Here is a 26,610-nt window from a genome sequence, read left to right as displayed (position 1 = left end):
ATTTTCTATTTCTACTATAGTATGGTAACATCTTACCACTTAGTACCTCATTCAGGAAGTAGGGAAGGTGAAACTGACAACAGTAAAAATGGATGTGAAACATACATACGACTATTCTCTCACAAAAAAGGGTGGGAGGTAGAATAAAGAAAAAAACAGAGCCCTTTAGAGCCTCATTCAGAATCTGTATTCACTCTTACTATGAATGTAGTTTGAACAGATTGCATATTTGATTTTTTTCAGTTTACAAACAGTAAGAAACAGCAAGTAGAAAAGGCGATTTCACCAAAGCAAGGGATCATATATGACAATCTGAAAAGCAGCAGAAAGCAGACAGGGGTCACCAGCATAAGTAACAACTTCTCAGCACACTTGATGGGATCCTGTTGCACAGACCAGTGTTATAGGAATGTGGAAACATTCATTGTTTCAGCAAATATAGAAAACATCTATAAATACTATGTTCTGTATAAACTGTAAAGATCACAGTATTGGGCTAATTTACTTAGTGCTTTAGAATATGCTGTGCACACTACACTAATGTCTTTAAGTCATAACATTTGTTCACAGCATCTCTGTAAGGTGGGCATGATTAACTTCATCTTACAAATTTAAAAAACTGCCTTGAACAGGGTAAGAATAAGTTTGAGACCACAGCTGACGAGAGGCAGAACAAGGATTCAAACCAGGTCTGTCTGATTGAAAGGCCCATGCTCTAGTCTAAACTACTATACTATGTTTATCATGATGATACTGTGTCATCACAAAGTAAATTATATTTAGTCACCTGTTTAAGCAAGAAAGGAATATATTTTATAGGGATTTTAATTAAATAAAAAAACTAGTATTATATTCAAGACAACTCCCCATGTACAATTACTTAGATCCAAGAATACTAAGATGACTATGTTTGTACTATAATTTTAACTAGGAATTAGACATGTGACTTAGGTAACATTCTATCTATAAGGATGCCATTCATCCAATTAAATACAGTAACAATAGAGCTTGGATTCCCAATTAATTTACTAATCTTCAAGGAGTCTAGAATCAATAACTAGCTAATAGCTAATGAAAGGAATGACTAAAGACAAAAATATTCATATTTATATGTGACAGTTGAAGAGCCATCATAATACAGATGACAATACAAATTTGCACAACTTGAAATGATGGCAGTGTGCCCAGAATCAAGCCTTATAAAACACACTTGGTGATTTTAGTCATATCATTTTTTTTTTGTTTGATTTCCTTCTTGTCCAAACTGGACCCATATCAGCATAAACACACATGCAACACCTGTCCTTGCTGGAAATTTCCACAGCAAACCTGAAAGGCACAGGCAATGTGAATACTCAATATTTATAGTAGTACAATTGTTCAGGGTACAAAATATTTTTATATACAAAGATTCAGCCCAACGGTAGAAAGTGTATTTTTTCTGTGCTAAAAATAAAGAAAATTTTGTATGCATTTTTTTAAAACTCAAAATCATTATGGAATCAGTAGTGATTCTACTATACCTAATCCTCATTTATTCACAAACCAATTCCCTTTCCCAAAACACACCACCTTTATTTAATTAATAGTAAAAAATAGGCATTTTAAGGGTCATGAGCTGAAATTGACCCTGCCCAAACATGGAAAATATTTTCTCTTTCCAAACCATGAAAATTGTTGGCTGTGACTTAAATAAGCAAGAAAAAAATAAAATAAACTTTGTCTAAAAAGGAACTAATCCTGCTTTTTCAAATTTCAAGGACAAAATAATTTATCACAAATATTTCCTAATCACTCTCACTGACTTGTTTGCTCCACTTATCACAAACTCTGGATAATATCACTAATGCTCCATGAACATGTATTCTCTGAGTTTAATTGTATTTTTGGTACCTACCATGTTTTAGGCAAGAAATACTTAAAGGTGAATAACAATGATCAATAATAAAACTGTTTATTAGAAGCTTACTAGGCTTTAGGCATTGTACTACTTGTACTTTGCCGGCGTACTCCATACTATCTTCACAAAATTCTTGTGCATTAAGGTACTGCCCTATTTTATAGATGTGCCCATCACTCAACTGAGTCATTTAATTTATTATGTCTTTTAATTATCTGAACAACCCTACAAAATACACATTATCCCATCATACAGATGAAACTGAAACCTAGAAAAGGTAGAAAACTTGCTCAACAATCACGTAGCTAATACAAAACAGATTTAGAACTGGTAAGAATTCTGACTCCAAATTTCAAGCTCTTATCTACTGTCTCAAAGAACTCACATTGTACTGAGTGACATGTGAAATAAGAGCTGTTACAACGTAGAAGGCAGGGCAACAAATTTATCCTGGTTTGCTCAGGACTTTCTTGGTTTTAAAACTGTATGTCCAGCATCCTGGGAACCCCTCAATCCTGGGGAAAACAGGAGAGTTGGTCATTCTCATGATAGACATTACATCAGTGGCATGGAAACAAGCACAATGAGAGTATGTACAAAGGACGGAGCCATTCTTTATGCCTCAGTAGTATTGAAAGAGGCTTAGCAGAGTGACATTTGAGTTGGGCATTGTGCAAACTGTAATAAACACAGTAGAAAAGAACAGAAAAAGTAGACCAAACAGAGAGGCAATGTAAACAAAGGCGTGGAAAAAAAAATCTTATGGCAAGTTCCAGGATTGGTGACTAGATTGGTGCAGATGAGCTGCAGGCCTAAGGGAGGAAAGTGGCGGGAAAGTGAGGCTAGACATGAAAGCACCATCTAGGAAGGACCACAGTAAATCTAGGAAGAGAGAATTATGCCTGACAATGTGGTTTTACCTCCATTTCCCTTCCATAACTCTATAAAGAGTGATATGCTTTGGGAAAAATGAGCTCTTTGGGTTTATGATTTAGTGAGGTATGTATGTGCCTGGGTAGGGGGAAGCCAAATGTTTCTTGACTGAAGTCTGATTTATTCCAAGGGAGGGAAACTGTTAGACACACAACCAAAGCAACACATAAAATGAGCTCAGGGGAAAAAAACCAACAAGATCCCCCTCCCATCTGGAATATTTTCTTCTTTTCTCCTCAATATAATAAATTAGTATTGACTTTAAGTAATAAAAATCCAACCCAAACCAGCTTAAGTCAAAGGGTAATTTACGAATTCAAAGACCTATAAAATCACTAGGTAAATGTGGCTTAGGCATAGCTAGATTAATGGGCTTAAAGAATGCAAGAGGACCGACCTAGTTTTTCTCCATTGCACCCGGCTTTCCTTTCTGTTGGCTTCAGTCTCATGTAACATGTGGCGACCCCTAGCAGCTCTCAGTTCTCTTTTTGGTGGCAGGGCAGCTGCCTAAGGGGCAGGCTGACATCCTCCCTGGTTCCAGTTGCCTTGTCCATGGGAATTGGTTCAGGGTCATGCATGCAGCCCAGTTAGAGCCACTGAGAAGCAGCAGATCATCTCACTGCTCCACAGTGGTTCTATGGGCTCCATGTTTGCTCTCTTCTGGAAGCAATTATTGTGGACAGGGAGAATCAATGCTCTTCTTAGCTAAGACCCAGTTTGCACCGTCTAATCCTTAAGTAGGAAACTGAGTCCCACCCAGACCATATGCACTAAGAATGGGATAGTAATAGAGGCCAAAGTTAAAAGGAAGAAAGGGAATGGGTATTTATCAGGCAAATAACCAGTATCTGTATTCTCCTTTTCCCATCCTTAGAGAGAAAAATAGAGAATTAGCTGGTATTCTCACATGCACTCATTGGAAACCTGTGACAGAGACTGGCTAGTTATTTGCCAAACTGGTTCCTTTTCTCTGAGGCACTCAGCTACATTCCACTTCTCAGCCTCCCTTGGCAGCAAAGAATGCCCAAGTGACTGGGTTCAGCCCAACAGGGTGTAGGCAGAAGCTACAATAGCCACTCCCAAGCTCGGCCTGTAACTATCTCCTGGAAGACCTCCGGATAATTTCCCTCCTCACACTCTTTACCTTGGCTGAATGATGAGGATTCTAGGGACACAGCAGAGGACAAAACCACAGAGTATAAGGAATTTGATTTTTTGAATGACCGTGTGGAAAGCCACTCAATCAGGAACTATGCTGCGAAAACTGAACTATCCCACATGAGCAATATGTATAACCAAAGTGTTTGTACCCCCTAATATTCTGACATGAAAAAATAATAATTTAAGGTAATATAAAAAAGATGTAAAAAGTTATGTTTAAGTCACTGAAAATTTAGAGTTTATTTGTTATAGCAGCTCTTCTTAGCTTATTAAAATGCCCTGTGGAACCTGGCTTGTTGGAAGTCTGAAAACAGTGTGTTAAAACATCTCTACTCCTCCAACCACATTAAATAAATCATAGAAGGGGCTTGAAAAAAATACACACATACACATACATACACATAAATGGCACGGAAGTGAGGAAAATTGGAAAAAAAGAGATCAGAGGAAAATAAAGCAGATTTCTTATGTCATGAGGTTCAGGGAAAGTCAGGTGGGAATGAAGAGGGATTTTTGGAAAAGAGGTAACTGATACAGTATATGTGCCTACCTTCATGGTAAGAAGATAGGCACCATTAATTGTGAAGATGCCACAAACACATCCTGAACAAGACAAAAAAAATAACTAATGTTGGAACAAAAATTGTCTTGGCAAAAAGCATTCTCTTGCTGTTGACCACTTCACATTTCCACTGCAGCCACTGGGAACCAAAACCATAATAGGCATTTTTATAAAAGACAAATACATAAAAAAGGTGAGATGAGGCAGATTCTCTAACATAAGTGGGACAAGACAACAAGATGAGAACAAGAGTGATCATTTTCTTTTAGAGGATACTAGGGTTATGGATACAGGTCCCTTTAGTCATGCAGGAAATATATTTAAAAAAAAAAAAGTTTTGCAAAACTGAGAGAACAGGAGGGTTTCCTTTCTTGAGGGATCGTGATATTGATAAAGAGCAAAGCCTTATCAAAAGAAAAGTTAGGAGAGACTATTTTAGCTGTGCACTTACCAAGAAGGATGTTTGATTATGCTGAGAAATGGAGAGGAATTTATCCTCACACATTGCTGCAGGAAAATAGGAGCACAAGACTCCCACAATGGAAGCTTAAGAGAAAGGTAATAATTTAGGGCACAGATCATGACAATTTGTTTATGAGAAATGAAAGAGCATTGTTTAAATATCTGCTCCTGATTCTGCTAGGTATTCAAGATAAATCTACGTCATCTCTAATTCCACTCCAGTATGTTTAAGATTAGATGTGATCTTTTTTCTGCTTTAGGATTTTTTAATTTTCCTTACTTTTTTAATATAGACAAACAGAAAACATGATCCAATGGCTTAAATAAGAAAAATATTGAAGCAAGAACAAAAAAGTAGTACAGAGCAGCTGTAAAAAAAAAAAAATCATTTGTGGAGCCAGAAACCTGGTTCAGATCCCAAGTCTGCCACTTACTAGCTATGTTGAACAAATGACTTAATTTCTCTTTGCCTATGTACAATAGAGATATGAATAACACCAATCTAGGAGGGCAAAGTGCTTAGAAAAGTATTTCAAAAATTGTAACCACTATAGATGTATTAGCTGCTTCTACTATTATTTTATTTCTTACATCTGTTCCAGTTTTTCTGCCAGGAAAAACAGGGGGTGGGGAAAGAAAAGCAAGTCACAATTATTAAACATGGTGGAAATATCACACATAGTAATAGAATGTCCAAGAATGCTGGCTGTTCCCCCAACCATTTATTTTCCTTCTTGGCTAACACAGCTAGACTACATTTCCCAGCCTCCCTTATAGCAAGATACACCCACATGGAACTGAGTTCTGGCCAGTGGAATTCAAGCAAAAGTAATATGTTCCACTTCCAAATCTGGGCAATTAACATCTTCCCAAGTCCTCTTTCCAATGGCATGAGGCAGATAAGCACGGTGATCCTGCTGAAGATGGCAAGGACACAGAATGGATGAAGGCAGGGTCTCTGAATCACACCTTGAAGGAGTGCTGCCACGATCACACATTTTGGGAGTTCACACAAATGAGAAATAAATGTATTTCACATCTGAGGCAGTATATTTTTAGATTCATTTTTTATAGCTGTTAAATGATCCAATCTGATAGAGCCAAGTTTTTTACCTATCCTTTCATGTTTAATATCTATCACGACGTCTTGAAATAGATGTTATCCCAATTTCATAGCTAAGGAAACTGAGGCTTACAGAAGTTAAGGAACTATCTTGACTAATATTGTGAATGTAATAAAAGATAGGGTCAGATTTGGATCATTCTGCTCCAATATCCATGACTTTTCTAGCGTCCACACAATACTACAATGCGGAAAGTGTCCTTCCTTTCCTCACTCATTTATTCCTTGGTTTCTTCACTTTCTGACTAGTGGTACTTAAGTCCTTAAACTAAACCTTCACTGTTTATTCATCATTTATATATCCACTTTGGGAGATCAAGGATGATGCCTCCTAAGCACATTCATCTCTTATACCTCATTCCTTCCACATATGAGTCCATGACAGTGAAACAGTTGAGCTTAATCTATCTGTTACAGGAGACAGAACTGTAGCAGTTTTGTAACCACCCACAGAATCAGAGAATAGCAGAGCAGAGGTAAGGAGAGAAGAAAATCTCCAACCAGTAGTGATCACCAAGTGGGGTATGCACCCCAGGGGCTGTGCAACACGATCCGCTGGAATACATAAAAACAACAGTAGAACTTCTGTTTCATAATTTTTGCTTTATTTGTCATTTAGTTTATTTTTCTGTGTTTTATAAGTAACATATAAGAGTATATATCTTTACTGTATAAATAAATTTTATTGACGTGTGGTCAGATTTTGTTCTGATAGTAAATAACAAAAAAAAAAAAATGAATACCAGTAAATCTAGGCAGTAAATCCTGCTTCCCTGCTTCCTTCAGCAAACTTAAAACATTTCATTATGGAAAACAAAATCACAAAAACAACAAATCAGTGTGCAGAGATATCCCCTTGCCTATCATATGAAATGGATCAATTCAATTAAAATCATATAAAAGCAAGTTTTACAAAAGATTAATTCCTTTAGATAAAAAGAGAGATTGAAACTAATGTATGTTGTTTCTGTCTTCAAACATAACAAAGAAGAATTCAACAAGTTAAAATCATTGTCAGACAAACTTTTGTAGAAAAGTCACAACTATAAAGGGGAATTTTCTGCTGAGAAACTTAAACAGTCAGGTTATTTTTATTTTGTAAGACCTAAACTGAAGTAACAGGTACCCTGTGTACATTTCATAGGAAAAACTGCGGCCAAAAGATTTAGTGCTTAGAGGGGAAAAAATCAGAAGACCTATTTCTGAACAAAAAGGAGGAGAAAGAAGTAGGTAAAGTAAGTGGATGACAAAAAAATCCAACAGCATTTGAAACATTTGTTCACTAATCACTCTTAATCACCTGCCAATATTAAACGACTATGGAAAGAGTTGCTGAACTGACTCCCAACTGACTTGAATGTCCCCCAAGTCAAAGAAACTGAAAAGTATTGTCATAAAGGCTACAAATAAAGAAATCTACCCCTGTTGAAATATCCACATGGCTCTGACATGCAGCCTTAAACAACAATTCACTTCTCTTAGAATCTTAGCCCCTAATTAAAAAGGTCAGTTTTCCCATCCCAGCAGCCTCACAGGGTTCAGACTGAAAAATAATGAGGCTTGTCATTATGATCTCTCCTCAACAAGACAGGGCAGTTGAAGCCAGTTTAAACAAACCAATCTATAGCCATTTTATAAGGTAGCAAAAATAATATTCTCATGGGACTTGTTTTTGATCCTTAGCAATCTTATCTACTCCAGTGACCCATTGCAGAGATTCCCACAAAGTCTTGAATGAAATCAAGACGAACATAGCAAGAATAAACTTATGGGTAAAATGTGAATTTTCTCATGAATGCCACCAAAATCACCTCAAGGTGTCTGCCTTCGTGATGCACGCTGCTCTTTTCCACCCACTTGGGAAGAGACAGAGACAGAAAAGAGCGAACAAACTTGCTAATCCGCCCGATCTGAAACGCTACTGTGTGGACCCGCTTGCACGAAAATCTACACAGTCTTTACGCTGCTAGCCCACTCCCTAAAGGACATAAACTTCAAATGCAAAAAATACAAGTACGTTCCAAATTATTCTATGCAGGTGTCCAAACAAACCAGGTACGTGGCGTTATTCCCTATAATATCCAGCTCCCACCACAGTAAACTGCAGGAGCTTCCCATGCAATTAAATGACACCGTTATTCTGACAAACATGTCCCCGCCCTTATGTTGATTCCAGTAGGAAAACTATAAAAAGTTCCACAAACATTCCTCTCGGGAACTCCTCCTTAAAAACAAATCTCCAACACACATCAAGAGCCAGCGCACCCTCCTCCCCGCTGACCACACACCCAAGGGGATCAGTCACATTGATTCGCCCTACACAACCTCCGCAAGCCTTTTCGCTCCAAATCTGGAGACCCCTGGCAGCAACCAACCGCCTCATCTTCCCGTTGCGCGAAGCCGCCTCCTCTCAGGAGCTCCGCTGTGCTGCAAAATGTTTTTCCGCACCAGACTCCCTTACTGGTTCAGAAAGATTCAGGAACCCACGTCCTCCTACCCTCACCTCCACACCTTTCATAAATAGTAAAATATATACACGAAGCACAAAGAGAGGAAAGGCACGAAGGTTTTGAGACCTGCGTTTCAGGGGAGCGAGGGAGCGAGTGAGCGGATTGGCGTCTGCGGTGCGCCTGGCGCACATCTCGCAGTCAGAGTCCGGGGAGGAGACGAGGTGGTTGCCTTTGCCTCTCAAAAGAAAATGGATATCCCCCCACCCCCCAGAAGTTGCTGGAAATGAATGCCACCCCTATAGGCTCCCTCAGCAGAAACCAGGTACTTTCCACAAGAGCGGGAACCTGATCGATACGGTTCGCCTCTGTACCCCCAGCGCTTAGCACCGAGCCTGGCACACAGTGGACACTCCAGAAATGAGTGTCTGTTCCCATCAACGCGTCTCCTTCCATCACAGCTATGGGTTCTTGTTCCTTTAGTCCCAAATCTCTTCAAACCTCAGCCCAACTTCGCCTTCCTCTACTGAGGGCTGCAGCCGGGCTATCGGAACCCCGGGTAACAATATCAGAAGAAAATGCCCGCCAAGAACCGTGCGCCCGGGGTAAGGGTGCACCGACAGGGAGAAATACCCCGAACCAGTTGGAGCAGATGATTTTAAGGGTTTCCGAAGCATTCCGGGCTCTGGGTTCCTTGTTTTGTGGCTGCCTCGCAGCGCAACAAACTTATTTTCTGATTAAAAAGGAGAAGAAGGGTCGCCGTGGGGTGACAGTGGCGTCGTCGGGGCCCTGCCTCCTCCCGGACTCAGGGCGCTCAACGCCCGCTGGTGCGACCCTACAGGACTGCCCGGCTCAGGGTGGTACGGCCCCACAGCAGCTGTCCAGCCCCGCAGAAGGGAGAGCCCTGAGAAGCCCCCTGTCCTTCCGGCAGCCTGCGAGGACCATGCCCTTTCCCCAAAATCCGCAAGCCGGGGACCCCGGGGCAGCGCGCGCCCATGCTGGAGCTGCCCCGGACAGCTGGCGCCTCACTTACCTCCGCACCTGAGCGCTGGGCCAGCTAGAGCCTCGGGTGCGGCGTCGGCACAGTCCGAGGGTCCCGGCGTAGTGGCGAAAGCTACCTACTTGCGACCAATCCCGGTGTTGAACCCAGTGCTCTGTCTGGTGCGGCGCTCCCCTCCCCTCCTGGCGCTCCCGGCGGCTCGAAAAACCCGGCGCGCCGGAGTTCGGGCTGCCGGCTCCTCAGCCGCGGGGAGGGGGAGACGCGCGGGGAGGCGGAGGGGAGGGGCAGGGGAGGGGGAGGGGGAGGGCGGGAGCCCGCGCGCGGCCGCGCTGGGCATGCTCAGTGCGCGGCTGAAGAAGGCGCCCGCCGGGGTGGAGCACCTGCCAGGCCTTGCCGGGAGCAGGCGGCCCCCAGTCCCCGCGCACGAAACTAGGTGAGGGCGCCTCCCCTGAACCCCAGGCCGGTGGAGGCCATCAACCTGGTTCCCGTGCAGGGCCATAGAGGGTTCCCGCTGAGGATGCTGCTTCAGCGGCCAGGGATATACTGAGGCGATGTCCTTCCTTTGCAACCTGGGTATCGGGGCACAAGGAGGCGCGACCTGCCCAGGTACCCAAACCTCTGGCCTCCGAGAGACGCGGAATTACGGAAATGGTTAAGGCGCCCTGGCCAGGGAAACAAATATTTCCGCTCTAGGCTGAGAAGTGCTGAGCCGGGGATTGGGAGTGGGCGGGTGGCACTGAACTTAAGAAGCCTGAAGAGGGGGCTTTCGAAAGGTTTTACCTGCCTGTCCCTATGCGGAGGACACTGGCCATAGAGGCAGCTCTGCGGACCTGGAGACTCACCGATACAACGTGCCTTCAAGCTGGAATGTGTGTGTGCGAGACGAAACGGTTGCGATAAAATAGGTACAAGGACCAATTTGTGGTGTGTGGGGGCATATTGAAAGCCTTGTTATTCAAAAGCATGTGCTTTAGGCGATGACGTTACCACGGACATTCTCCAGTAAGAATCTACTGTTTCCTTGCAGAAATGGCTCCCTTCAACCCCAACTCCAAACCTCAGGGTAACCGTAGAGATTGGCAGGGATGCCACAGCCCCTCACCGGCACTGTGCAAAGTGACTCTGACAGACAGAGGAAAGCTAACCCAGTAAAACTCATCTGGAATGCATTTCCAGCAACCCCAGGAGGAACCTGGGCTTCTCTCTCTGGGAAAAAGCCCCAAGGGTTTTGCTGAACCCAGGTCTTCCTGCTCATCACTCAGCAGATCAGCGCTACATAAACAACTTCTGACCATTTACACAATCATGTAAACCTACCCTGACATCTCCATTATGTGGAAAAGATGTTAACTGGAAAACTATTTTTAAACTACTGTAGTAAGCAAACATCCAACTCCTACAAATATATGCAGCAGTCTTGTTAGTTCACACAGTGTCAGTTTTGCTTTGTGCTCTGTTTTCTGTTTTTTAATTAATTATTTTTTTAAAATTCCCATTCAAGAAGTGGGCAAATCCAGACGTGGTGATAGGTATTGTTGAGGTCAAATTTTCACCCCTTGAAATTCCATGGCTCTCATGATTGCTGAGATTAATGCCAAAGAAAGGAGTGTTGTTTCACTTTGTTTGTTTGTTTTCCAGCTTTCTTGATTATCTAAACTTGAAGAGATATTTTAAACCTTTCCCCCTCTCCTTGTCTGATCTGTTTCTCTAATAGAGGCAATTTACAAAACTGGAATGTTGGTTGCTGTGAGTGTTTTCCATGGTAAATAACTTCTTAAGATGAATGGCTTCCACTCAATTTGAAGGCTTTTGTGCTCCTGCCAGAACCATGACTTATACTACCTGTACTGTGACATTTTTTAGATTGATTATTTTTCTTCAACTAGTCAATTAAAAGTAAATATATATATATATATATGATTTCCAGTAAAAATGTATTTTAAAAATGCCTACCCAGAAGTTCTCCAGAAAATATTCCTGTGTACATATGCATACTCTTAACACATTCAGGGGAAAGGTGGTATTTTAGACTGGACACAAAATTTCAGAGAGCAAAGAATAAAGTGAATAAAGTAGGTTGTCACATTCTCCCACTGGGACTACAAATTGAAGCAATTTTCAAAGTTTTATGAAGCTTTCAAGCAAAGTCCCTTACCTGTATTTCTAAATTTTAAATATAAATGTTTTGTTTCATCCTTCTCCTTACTATATGCTAGGCATTGTATTAATAGGTGCTAGGAAACTAAGCATGACCAAGACTTGCTCCACACACAGTTCACCATGGAGTTAGGAAAACAGACGTTGTGTATCTGGAGAAAGATTTCAGTTGTGTTGAGGGGATGTGAGTCAAACATTAAGTTGGGAGGCATTTTTTCTTTTCACCAACACGCCCCCTCTGATCAAATGCTAAGCTTGATCAGCACTTCCCCAAAATTTCCCCCATCATAATGGCCACTAGTTTAAAATGCAACCAATAATCCAGTCCCTTTTTTCCATCCTGCAGGGAAGAAGCGGTGCTCAACTGCCACCTCTGCCAGGAAAGAGAGGTTCTCACTGAAGCTCCTAGGATTGGGGAGTATTCCTAATAGAAGCATCTCCTGCCAGGAGATGGAAATGGTTTATTTTGAGGACAACATCCTCACATGTGTATCCCCACATATCCGGGACCCCAGCTGGGTGTCAGTTTCTTGCTCGGAGAACCTGTGATTGGGATTCTCTGGGGGAAATGTTCCAAACGAATCAATTAACGATGCCAGCATCAGGCTCAATACCACTGCACTGAGACCCACCTCTGTATCAGTGCATGGATGAATTACTGGTGCTCATGTAATTTGCAAATAATCATCGTGATAATGCAGTGAAAAATTTCTCCTGCCCTTTTAGACTGAATAGTACCTCAGCAGAGAGCTGCAGGAAGCCCCACCACACCCTCTGAAATGTCTATTTAGGGACATATGTGAAGTTGTACCTCCAGGTCTTTTAATATGGAAGTATCTGTGTGGACACAAGGTCACCTCCTACACTCATTAAACCGATTGAATGAGGTCTGATAACTCTTAAGGGAAATCAGCGCTGAAAATGCTTTTGACTTTTTGGAGACATGAATGGAATACTTTATCAGATTTTACTCAGCATGCAACAGTTCTGTGAACTCCAAAAAGGGCATCTCTCAGTCCCTTCCTCCCCTCCCCCTCTTATTCCTTCTCCAAACATCCTGGGGATTTAGTGGATGTGGATTTAATGTAAGAGGTGGAAAGAGGAAGAGTATCACAGAAAAAGAAATATGTCTCTTCTGATCACATCTGATTTGATTTGATTTTCTCCTTACTTCTGGCATCCAGTGGGATTGAAACAAACTCACAAACACTACCTTCTTTGTTCTACATGATTTGAATAAGGTCATCCAATGGCAGGGTTGACTCCAACAGATAGTCTTATAATTAGTTGTTCTTATTTTTTTTAACGTATAGGTACCTGAATAGATCTTCAGTTATAAAGTACCATTTACCCATATTTCATCCCCATTTTTTAAACATAGCTTCAAATTTGCTTTAATCAAGTCTCTAAAGAAGTAGTTTTATAAAAAATTGTGTCAAGAATAACCTTGTGTTGAGATTTGAAATGGAGTACAATAAAATAGAACTCAGGTAAGAACTTTGAGACCAGCCTTCCAGAGCTCTCTCCTATGCAATTGTTTTAGGTGACTGAAATTTGAGCTTCAAACTAAGGACATCAGAATAATAATGGCCACATAGTGGGATAATGATAATTAGCCCACAAAAGCACAGTTAATTGCCATGAAGGTTGTGACTCAGACTGACAGATAGAGTCAAAGTAAAGTAGAAACCTGAAGCCCCCGCCAAGATTCCTTTATCAACAGGACTATGAGACTCCCACTGAATTTAAGCACAATAAGGTGGAATTGGGACTCAGTCAGCTTTTCTCTCATCCACGCTTTTTCCAGATTTTATTGGATTATTTATACAAAACCTAAAAGTAATAGTTCCAAAGGTCTTTACTTTGCAAAAATATTTATGGTTGATTTTCATTGTTCTCACTAGTTAGGTTCTATAAAGTCACGACAAACACTGAATCGCTCCTAGGGAAAATCGAGGGTTAGGTTCCTGAGAGCCTCTGGGTGACAAGATTTTTTTTTAACCAATAAAGACACCTTTAAATATATATTGTTGATTGATTAACACTGAACTCGCGGTTCGCATCACTGTAACACTTGCCTCAACAAAACTTACCTAACAAGTGTATGTTCTCTGTAAGACACATCACAGCTTTTTTGTGCTTAGGAACACTAGACAGCTCTCCAGCACTATGCGTGAGGCCATTTTAAACAGCAAAATCCCCAATAAACAAAAACCCTATAAAAATTGGAAAATTGTGGCACTAGATATACTGCAAAAAGGGAGACTTCTTAACAGTATGAGAGCTGAACAAGAAGGCAGGGCATCACCTTGTTTGATCTCAGCTGGGAGCGTGGTGGGCATTGGGTGACTCACATTTTTAATTGCTCTCTGTCTACAAGTGTCTACTCAAGTGCCTCAAGCATCAACTTTGGGGTTACAAATAAATTTATTCAAATGAGCAAATTCACAAAATACGGATTTACAAATAATGAGGATCAACTGTGTCAAATGTCTCGTTTAAATGACCAGACACCTCGGCCCATATCTTACGTGATTCAATTTATAGATACTCAACTTACACACAATCATTTTAGGAATACATTATTGTGAGAAGAAAAGATATCTTTTATACTATTTGTCTTCTGTCACCTTCCTCAAATAAATTATATACTATAATCACATGGGATTTTTCTTTTTTATTTGTTTCTATTTATTGCAGACCTCAAGTGCTTTGTGTTTATTTCCAAAGTAGATTTTGGTGCTTTTGTTGTTGCTCTTCAAGTTTGTAATTCATGCAGTTTTTCACAAGGAAGGATAGTTTCAAGAACTAAAGTAAAGAGTTAAAAAAAGAGAGAGCTTAGTGAAGTGAGAGGTGTGTCTTTTTAGAAATTGAAAAAACTGGAGTTCTGGTCTTGGCCCCAAGAACAACATGAACTTAGATGAGAAATAAAGACTGACTATTGTCTGCAGAAGGCAAGTTTCAGAGGAAATCCATCTATGGACTAAAATGAGTCAGTCAGATTCTACCTATCAAATTTTTTACTCTATTATTAGGACTTTGAAAGTAAATGGTTTATATATGAATCCTTTGAGTATATTGTTAAAAATTCAGATTTGGGGGACTTAGCCCATGTTAGGAGCCATATAAGATGCCCACTCCTCCCACCCCCACCCCTGTGATCCATGCCTTCTGGTATTTGTGCTTTATTTAATTCCTTTTTTTTAAATGTTGACTAGACTTATTGATTCACTGAAATGATGGATGTCACCTCCAAAATGGGATTACTTTAAGACTGTGGCTTGGGTGTTGTCTGTATCTCTCTCTCAGAGCACCAGTTACCATCTTGTGAAGACACTCAGGTAGCCAAGGCCTGCCTGCAATCCTGTGAATGAGATGTGAAGTAGATGTTTTGAGATATTTTGAGGCTTACCAACAGGAATACCAAAGAGTAGATTCCCCAGTCGCAGTAAAGCCTTGAAGTGATTGAATCACTGGCCAAGGGCTTGATTGTGACTTCATGAGAGAGTGTTAGCCAGAAACACCCCATCAAGCATAAACAGTACCTAGATGCCAGATTGATAAAAGTGTTGAGTAATTAATGCTTGTTGTTTTAAGTCCCTATGTGTCCTGGTAATTCATTTACACAGCAATGGATAATTTATACTTCCCTGAAGATATTCTGGTATGGGCATTTTATAAACAAGCCAAGTGATTTTGATGTAGATGGTTCATAATCCATTCTTTATTAAGTCCTGGTATTTGGAGTTACAAAGAAAATAAAGAATTCATCAAATCATATATCTTTTAATTTTATCCTAAACAATTGATGCTATATTTACATTACCATAATTATATATTTTTAAAATATTTTTGTTTTTTGCATATTATAATTTTCTTCAGATTCAATATGTCCTGATATTTTCCTGTCACTAATTAGTTTTCTATGCCCTAATTTTTAAAAACTGCTCAATATTCCATTTTAGAATATACTACAAGTTAATCAATTCCCTATTGTTGAGCATTTAAATTGCTTGTGTTCTGCTATGACAAATAACTCATTGATAAATATAGTAAAGTTAAATTTTACACACATCCTTAATTATTTCCTTAGAACAAATTCCTAGAATTTGAACTATTGGGTCAAAAAATGTTATCATTTTGCTCATTCTTAATTATAAGATTCTTTTTGGTAGATATTCGTAATCTTAAACAATTAGAGGAGGTGAAGGCATAGGTGAGGGGTCTATGCCTCATTCCCAATACCTTCAAAATAAGATAGTAAATTATAATAAAAGAGGATTCGAGGCTAAAATCTTCACATGTAACAACATAGCAGACATTAACAAAACAAACAAACAAAAAAAATCATTCAAATTGTAAACTCAATGAAGTCCCAACTCTGTTGTTACAGGTTTTCCGGTAGTGCTTTAAATGAAACATTCACTAGAGGCAAGAATGTTGCAAGGACAAGACTGAATTAAAGTCTTAGTTGGAGTTAGGTAACAAAATCCTCTGGAAATTTCTCAACACAGAACTAATTGAATTATAGGCATAGAGCATCATTTCTAAGAATACTGGGCTATTGGGCTGACCAGATTCTCATACTATATACTCTGCAAGGGCAAAACTCACTGTGCCGTATTTCTAGCCAAACCCTTATCTTAAACACAACTCATTTCACTAGTGAAAATGATCATTCACCAGTAATGACAGTCATTGCTACCTTCAGTTATGCCAATTAGCAAAGCTTCTCTCCTCATATTCTATAGAATAGATCCTTGATAATATTAATAAATAAAGTTAATTTAATTCCTGGGGAGTTTTTGATAAGAGGTTTACAGATGCTAACTGTAATTCCTACCTCTGGAATATGTATTCTTGATTAGGGAACTGCAAATGTTACCCAACAGCAGCATTAGTATAGGTTAAAACCAACACATTCAAAAACACATACACAACCAGCAGCCATATGTCACACTATTTAACAGTTTTAATTAAATTAAATGCAACATGGAAATTTATACACATGTTAACTATGATATCTATTCATTTTGCCAAAGTTTGTGTCAATTCACTCTTCCATCACAGTTTTTTTTTTCAGTTCCTTGCATACTTGCTAATTGCATATTATAATTTTATTTACATCTTTTCTAATTTGTGGACATAAAATGTTTTTCATTTTCCGTTTATTTTATTACTAGTGAGATTAAAGATTTTTTTAAGTTTATGTATTATATGCATTTTATGAATTACCTCTTTGTGTTCTTTGTTCATTTATTTATTTGAGTGTTTATTTTTACCCTAGAGATTTATCAAAATTTTCAGTATATTTAAGATAGTAAGCTTTTCTATGTTGCAAATTTTCTATTTTCCTTTAACTTTAGAAATTCATATCTATTTTAGATTTTTAAATAATTATATTTATTAGTGTTTCTTACATTTCTATCTTTGATGTTGATTTTTAAAATATATTCTTAGGTTTGACATCTGGAAGGGCAATGTAGTGAGTTCAACAGATCCACTCCCCAGCAAAACAGGCATAACTTGACATGAAAATTATTTAAACACACACACACGCAAACACACACACTTAAAGTCAATAGAAGTAGTTTTAAGGATGTGAACTAAAATGAAATCTTAAGGCTCCCTCCACTAGCTGACTGAATGGACCCCCTCTTGGCCAAGGGGATATCCTAAAACTAAATTGTCTGCCAGGAGGAGGGAGGTCAGACTTGCCTCATCATGCCCCCCTCCCTTCTTGGAGATTTCCTTTGCAACTCATTGACAGGCCTGAGGCTATGCAAGACAAACCCCAGGTCCTCAATTTACACAATAAATATATGTCTGGTGGCTTGTCTCTGATTAACAGACCTCCTCATCTTAAAACATTCCAAGCCTTTAGACAAAGCTTCATGTCTTTAACCAATTACTTTAACCAATTACAAGTCAAAGAATCTTTAAACTCATGTATAACCTATAAGCCCCCCTCCTTTGAGATGACCCACCTTTTCAGGCCAAACCAATGTATGCCTCCCACGTATTGATTTATGACTTACCTGTGACTCCTGTCTCCCTGAAATGTATAAAACCAAACTGTAACCCAACCACAGCGAGTCCACTTGCTCAAGGCTTCTTGGGCATGCCTCCAGGTCTTGGTCCTCAAATTTGACTTAGAATAAATCTCTTTAAAATGATTTTACAGAGTTCAGCTTCTTTTCCATTGACAAGGGCATACATCAAATGAATTTTTTTTTTCGAACAGGGTCTTACTCTGTTGCCCCAGCTAGAACGCAGTGATGCAATTGTGTCATCATAGCTCACTACAACCTCAAACTCCTGGGCTCAAGCAGATCCTCCTGCTTCAGCCTCCCAAGTAACTGAGACTACAGGTGTGTGCCACCATGCTAGGCTAATTTGTGTGTGTGTGTGTGTGTGTGTGTGTGTGTGTAGAGACAAGGTCTTGCTATGTTGCTCATAAAGAAATATTTATTCAAGAAAATCTGCTAAAACTCAGCAAGAATAGCGAGAATCGGTAGCATTTGAGCTATGACCTTCTCCTACCAGCTCAGCATGACAGAAACTCCTCTCCAGGTGAGTACAGCCAGGACCACAGCACTTCTGCCCCTTCAGGGTTCCCAGTAGAGGGACTATAGTATCGTTTGGGGAGGAGCATGTCTTTAGCATTTCTTATCCTCCCTACAGTTACCTGTTGCAGAGGCTAAATACTAAGCAGTATGGCCAAGAGACCAGGGCTACCTTCTTCCATCCAGCTCCTCATAGAGCACAGGCTCTTCCTGTAGCACAGCAGGCTGAAAATATTAGGGCCCCAATTGCCCTCACTCCAGTTTATTTGTAAGGTGGAGGTTCTGTGTGAAGAGAGATAAGCCTAGAATAGAGGAGGCTACTGCCCCCACCAAGATCCCTTTTAAATCTAGGGTGTCACTCAGAAGCATCCCACTGTCTCTGCAATGAGTTCCAAAACCATGTCTCAGAAATTTTGTCCAGAAGGAGAGTTGGCCATAAGGAAAAAAAAAGAAATCCCTGACTCTACTTGAAAAAGAGTATGGAGACATTCAATCCTAAGGATGCTCTCAAAAGCAAAGGAAATTTTGGTGGAAAGCAATTAAGAAAAGGATGGTAGCTTTGTGAGGGATATAAACTAGGTCACAAACCAGTAAGCTTACCAGAGGAAACCAGGGAAAAAGAAAGCTAAGAAGAGCCTTCTTTGGGTCAGAGCAAAACTCAGACATTGATCTCAAAATTACCCCATAAAGGAGGCCAAAATTTAATTAGATTGGTCTCAGTCTAGGGAGCAATTTATGCCCTGGGGTATTGTTAAAAACAATGGATCAATCTGTTGGGAATTAGTAGAGCTTAACAGCTGGGTGTAATCATGGAAAAAGAGAGTAGAAGATAACCCTTCTAAAAGGAGTAGAAGATAACCCTTCTAAAAGCCAGCCTGCACCCTCTGAGGAGCAAAATCAGAGTCTTCACAGTGTGAGGGAAATAGACTTCATTATAATAGCCCAGCAAGTGACTATACAAATAAACAAGCAAACAACAATAAAGCCTTGAGGCAAGAAGGAATGACTCTCCAGATTTGTAACAATATATTATCTAAAACATCCAGTTCCCCACAAAAAATTATGAGATATGCAAACAAATGAGAAAATGTGACCCATACGATAGCAACAAAAAAAAAGCAGGTAACAGAAATTACCTGTGAAAGAAACCAGATGTCAGATTTAACAGGAAACAAAAAAACTTCAAAGTAACCATTATAAATATTATGACAGTATTAAAGAAAAGACTGATTAAAGAAGTAATGGAAGACATGATGACATTGTCATTTCAAACAGAGAATGTCAATAAAGAGAAATATTTTTAACAGAGTCTAATGGGATTTCTGGAGTTGAAAAGTACAAGAACTAAAAAATACCCTTGTTATATGAATATTCAGAGCAGTATTATTCAAAATAGTTAAAAAGTGGAAAAGACCTAAGTATTCATCAAACGATGAACAAGTAAACAAAATGTGGTATATTCATAAAATTGAATATTATTTGGCCATAAAAAAGAATGAATTAATGATACATGATTTTATCTTTTATTTATTTATTTTTTTTTATTTCAGCTTATCATGGGGGTACAAAAGTTCAGGTCATATATATTGCCCATGTCTGGCCCATCCCCCCGAGTCAGAGCTTCAAGTGTGACCATTCCCCAGACAGTGAGCATCGCACTCATCATGTAGCTATACCCCCATCCCCTCCCCCCACCCCCCACCTCTGTCCGATACCCAATTGGTGTTATTCTCAAATGTGCGCTTAGGTGATGATCAGGGAAACCAATTTGCTGGTGAGTACATGTGGTGCTTATTTTTCCATTCTTAAGATACTTCACTGAATAGAATGGGTTCCAACTCTCTCCAGGAGAACAAAAGAGATTCTATATCATCATTATTTCTTATAGCTGAGTAATACTCCATGGTATACATATACCAGATTTTACTAATCCACTCATGAATTGATGGGCATTTGGGTTGTTTCAACATCTTTGCAATTGTGAATTGTGCTGCTATAAACATTCGGGTGCAGGTGTCTTTTTTATAGAATGACTTTTGTTCTTTTGGGTAGATGCCCAATAATGGGATTGCTGGATCGAATGGTAGGTCTACTTGAATCTGTTTAAGGTATCTCCATAATGCTTTCCATAGGGGTTGCACTAGTTTGCAGTCCCACCAGCAATGTATGAGTGTTCCTGTCTCTCTGCATCCACACCAACATGTATTGTTTTGGGACTTTTTGATAAAGGCCATTCTCACTGGAGTTAAGTGATATCTCATTGTGGTTTTGATTTGCATTTCCCTGATGATTAGAGATGTTGAGCATTTTTTCATATGTTTGTTAGCCATTCTTATATCTTCTTTTGAAAAATTTCTATTCATGTCCTTTGCCCACTTTTTGATAGAGCAGTGGTGCATGGTGTAGTGCTACTGACTGGGCAGGCCGAGGCGGAAGGATCACTTGAGCCCAGGAGCTTCAGGCCAGCCTAGGCAACATAGCGAGACACCGTTTCCAGTAAAAGTGTTTGCAAATTCACATTTCAGTGACAGTTGATAATGTATTTCTCACATTTGCTTTATTCTGTCTTATATTATTTCAATGTATATAGTTGTGTGCACTATCTCAATATTAATACCTTGAAGCTAGAGCTGTGTATTATTCCTTGATATATAACTTTTACAAATACTTAGAATTAACTAACAGACTTTGGAAGAGGTAGATAAATAATTGAATGAAAGAACAAATGAATTGTGGGTTATCTGTTCTGACAAAATGTTTCTATTGGGAAAAAACCAATATGGAAATGCTTCTATAACTGAAAAGCATCGTGATTTAAATATAAACATTAATATGTAATTTCCACAAAATATAATTTAATAAAATTAAATTTAGCCTGGAAAAAAATCAATAAACCCATTTTATAGTATCTGAATGTCACCCAAACAAGAAACAAATATATTTACATATATATTCCCTTTTCGCTTAAAATTTATATATTCTTCCATGTATCTAAGAATATCTAAGGAAATATGGGCTTTCAAAATTATATAATCAGCTAGATTTAGCCATTCTACAATTTATATATACTTCAAAATATCATGGCTGTACATGGTAAAAACACACAATGTTATCTGTCAATTTAAAGGATAATAATAAAAATATATGTTAGAAAAAAAATTATACATGATGGATGCACTTTGTATACTTTATGCTAACTTGAAGGCAGTCATAACACCACATCTTATATGAGTCCATTCATATAAAATAATAGGAAAGGATAATCTGTAGATACAGAAAGTAGGTAAGTGGACACTTAGGCCTGGGGGGTTGGAAGATAGAAAGATAGGAGAGTGATAAAGGGCATAGGGTTTATTTTAGGTGATGAAAAAATTCCAAAATTTATTTTGATAATGATTGCACAGCTATGAGACCATACTAAAAACCAAGTGTATAGTATGCAAATTATATCTCAATAAAGCTGGTACTATAAAAACTGTTCTAATTTCAAAGGAACATAAATACGCACCTATATTTCTCCTACCATATTCATGCTTTTATTTTTAAAATACTTGTCTTTAATTCTTCTGGCATTAATTTTACTTTATGGGTGATTTTTATTTGTTTTTTTAAATATTGCTTTTGTTTACTAAATCATTAGTCAGTTGCACCAATATCATTATATATGGCAGTTCAGCCTTAACATTATCAATTCTACTTTTACAAAAGAAATAAGGATGTATTTTGAATTTTGTGAAAAAAGTGTTAATGTAAGAGAATACAAGCAAGATACTAAAGGAAATAAATTGAAGAAATAGCACTTGGGCTGGAAACATTTAGCTCAAAGATCCTGCTTTGAGGAAGAATAAGTATGAAATAAAAGGGTGACTAACTCTTGGAAGAGTGCTCCTAACAATTTAAGAGTATAATTACTCTCACGAGAATACCGTGAGAGCCAACTGATGAAACAGTAGCAGGGGCAGTAGAAGGAAGGGTTGGGGGATCAGGTAATAAGGCATTTGCTGCTGAAATAAAAACGACATCAAGTGATGCACATTCTATTTTTCTAGCAAATCTGTTTTTCAACAAATCTGAAATGCTAATTTATTATTTGATAAAATATAACATGCATTTATATATATACACATTATTTATTCATTATATTCTTTAGAGATATACCAGTATTATTCTTACTAATTATTATATATTTATATATATATATTTTAATCTTCGTTAGGGCAAGTAAACCTTTTCATTCTTCTTTCATTGGGAATTCTTGTTTAGTTTTGTTGGCTGATCCCTCAAAATAAATATTTTTTTTTTTTGTTGAGACAGAGTCTCACTTTGTTGCCCAGGCTAGAGTGAGTGCCGTGGCGTCAGCTTAGCTCACAGCAACCTCAGACTCCTCGGCTTAAGCGATCCTACTGCCTCAGCCTCCCGAGTAGCTGGGACTACAGGCATGCGCCACTATGCCCGGCTAATTTTTTCTATATAGATTTTTTTAGTTGTCCATATAATGTCTTTCTATTTTTAGTAGAGACGGGGTCTCGCTCAGGCTGGTCTCGAACTCCTGACCTTGAGCAATCCACCCGCCTCGGCCTCCCAGAGTGCTAGGATTACAGGCGTGAGCCACCGCGCCAGGCCAAAATAAATATTAATAGAATGCATTTATCAGGTAAAAAATTATTATTGATATTATTATTTGGATTGTGTATGACATAGAAAAATAATGATTATACCTAATATATATTTATTTATGCTTTTGATGTATCAAACAATAAGTTTAATCTTTGTATTCCCTATATAAATTGATCTTTATGAGACCTCTATAAGGTAGTTGATATGTATGTGTCTTAGTCTGTTTGTGTTATAAAGGAATACCGGAGGCTGAGTAATTTATAAAGAAAAGAAGTTTATTTGGCTCCTGGTTCTGCCAGCTGTACAAGAAGCATGGCCTGGCGACAGCATCTATTTCTGGTGAGGGCCTCAGACCCGTCCCACTCATAGCAGAAGGCGAAGTGGAGGTAGCATGTGAGAGATCACATGGCAAGAGAGAGGAAGCAAGAGAGAGAGGAGGAGGAAGATGCCAGACTTTTGCAACAACCAGATCTCACGGTAACTAACAGAGTGAAAACTTCCTCATTACTATGAGGACAACATCAAGCCGTTTATGCGGGATCTGCCCCCATGACCCAAAGGCCTCCCATTAGGCCTCACCTCCAACATTGGGGATCAAATTTCAACACAAGGTTTGAAGGAACAAATATTGTTACAAATTGAACACTTATGCAACCAGTAAATATATCAAGAATTAGAACATCGCCAGCAACCTGATAGGTCCCTTGTATCTTCTCCTAATTACTACTCTTTCTTCCTCCCTAAAGATAACCACCCTCCTGACTTCTAACAATCATTTTTTATTATTATATTTAAGGTATGTCTTTTGCAACTAATAATAGCTGGGTTTTATTTTATTTTTTTAATTCCACTTTGACAATTTTTATCTTTTAAGTGGAGTCATTTTTCCATTTACATCAGGTGTAATTATAATACTAACATATTTATATGTAAGCCTACCACATTATTTGTCCTGCCTGTTTTATGCTCTTTTCTTCCCTTCTTTGTTTTTGTCTTCTCTTGAATTGTTTTTATCAATAATTTTCTCCTTTTATTAGTTGGATAGTTAGCCCCTCTTTTATTTTTCTTTTAGAAATCACTCTAGGCTGTGTGTGGTGGCTCATGACCGTATTCCTAGCACTTTGGGAGGCCGAGGTGGGAGGATCACTTGAGGTCAGGAGGTTTGAGACCAGCCTGAGCAAGAGTGGAGACCCCATTCTACAAAAAATAGAAAAATTAGCTGGACGTGGTGATGCACACTGTAGTTCTGTAGTCCTGGCTACTTGGGAGACTGAGGCAGGAAGATCTCTTGAGCCCAGGAGTTTGAGGTTGCAATAAGCTATGATGATGCCACTGCATTTTACCCAGGGCAACAAAGTAAGACACTATCTCAAAAAAGAAAAAAAAAAGGGACGTCACCCTAGCACCCTAGAGATTACAAATGCAACCTTGACATATTAAGTTTAATGTTCTCCTGTACTTTTACCATTTCTCCAATAATTCAAGAAACTTAGAACACTTTAACTGCATGTTTCTCCTTCCAAACTTATTACTATCAGTACTGCGATTTTTAAATCTTTCTCTTCCCTGCTCTCTTTATCTAACTTCTACCTGTTTCCTATGTATCTATCTAATCCAACTTAGCAGTATCACTACTGTTTGGTAGTCATTACTCATTTATATACTGGCATAGTTACCCTTTGGCTCCCTTCATTTTTCCTGCATTCTTATCTTTTATCTAGGCTCATTTAGAATTGCCTATATTGAGGATCTGTTAAGGAGTTCTCTCATATGTTACTTGTCTGAAAATTTACTTTTTTTTTTCTTTGTAGAGAATATATTGGCTTTGCTTACTGTTGTATCAATTACAATATAAAAAATCCCAAATATTAAGGGCTTAAAACAATACCTTTATTTGCTCAGATTTTGTGTCTCAGCAATTTGGATTGATTCTTCTGTTGGTCCTACCCATCTTACTAACGTGGTCTGGCAGCTTAACTGGAGCTGGCTGTTTTAAGATGCCTTTTTTCTCATGCCTTGTGTTACATGTGAGACCTCGGTTGGACATTCTTCATGTAGTTTCTTATTGTTAAGGAGGCTAGCTTCTTCACTCACTTATGTGCAGTGAAGCTGCAAAACTTCTTAACACCTTGTTCATAACTTTTTTTTTTTTTTTTTTTTTTTTGAGACAGAGTCTCACTCTTTTGCCCAGGCTAGAGTGCCGTGGCATCAGCCCAGCTCACAGCAACCTCAAACTCCTGGGCTCAAGCGATCCTACTGCCTCAGCCTCCGGAGTAGCTGGGACTACAGGCATGCGCCACCATGCCCGGCTAGTTTTTTCTGTATATATTTGTAGTTGTCCATATAATTTCTTTCTATTTTTAGTAGAGACGAGGTCTCACTCTTGCTCAGGCTGGTCTTGAACTCCTGAGCTCAAAGGATCCACCCACCTCGGCCTCCCAGAGTGCTAGGATTACAGGCGTGAGCCACCTCGCCCTGCCAACACCTTGATTATAAGTCCCTAAATATAAGTTCTGTTACATTGTGTTGGTCAATGAAATCATAAGACAAATCTGTTTCAAAACGAGGAGGAAATAAACTCCACCTCTTGATGAAAAGAATGGAACTATATTGCAAAGGGGTGTGCACACATGAATGGGAGAAATTTGGGTGTAATTTTGTTAATTTACCGCAATAAGTTACGTGGTCACAAAATATTCACATTCCTCTCACATGCAAAATATACTCATAAATTCTGATGACTACCAAAGTTCTTGTCTAATTGCAGCATCAAGCTTATAGTTTCAAATCTTGTAGTTTGCAACCAGGCTAGATGATGACAAGGCTTCCAAAGTATAGCTCCTTTCATGTGGCATTTCGTCTGAACTCAAAAGACAAGTTAAATTCTCCCATACACCCAGAATACAATGGTGAGACAGGATAGGATAACCTGATAGAAACTCCTGTTCAAAAGGGGAAGATTGGGAAGCACATAGCAATCATTGGACCATAGATATTTTTTTAATAGGCACATGTATATTGTTAGTTTCTCCTCCTTCAGATGCAGAGAATGCTGCTTGATTATGACCCATTTATGCTCCCTAGGCATAGATCTTTAGTCTATTGTTGTCTAAGGCTCTTGGATTTACCTTTGAATAATCATTCCTTTTCAATGTGAAATGGGCCATTTTGCAGCTGACTATATTTCTCATCATTCTTCTTGCCATAGAAAGTTACTAGCTCATAGGCCACCGTTTATATTGAACAGCCTGGATAGTCTCAGTTCCTTTTAGATCAAGCTAATAGTCCTTTGTTTTTTAATACAATTCTCTTAAAAACTTTGGGATTTCCTTTAAACCTTATTGAGTAATACGCCAAATCCCCAAAACCACATGCACACTTATTTTCAAGACAGATCTGTCTCTGCTTTAGTCATGTCAGGCAGCTGGAAGGCAACAGTCTTAAAATTCTTTTGTTTGGCTAATAGTCTACTAGTCCCCTTCTTAAATCTTTCTGAGGTTCTATTAAAGCATATTAGGGCCACACTCATGATTTGACCTTTACTCTGAGACCAATTCTTACATTGAGAGTATTTTGCCAGCTGGAAGGATACGGGATGACAAATAGTTTTATTTTACAAGGCTGCAAATCCTAGGCCCTTTCTATTTCCTCTAAATTCTGCATGAAAACTGACACTGTCAAT

This window comes from Eulemur rufifrons, chromosome 7, assembly GCF_041146395.1.
Source record: "Eulemur rufifrons isolate Redbay chromosome 7, OSU_ERuf_1, whole genome shotgun sequence".
NCBI lineage: Eukaryota > Metazoa > Chordata > Mammalia > Primates > Lemuridae > Eulemur > Eulemur rufifrons.
Note: the sequence above shows the minus strand (reverse complement) of the source record.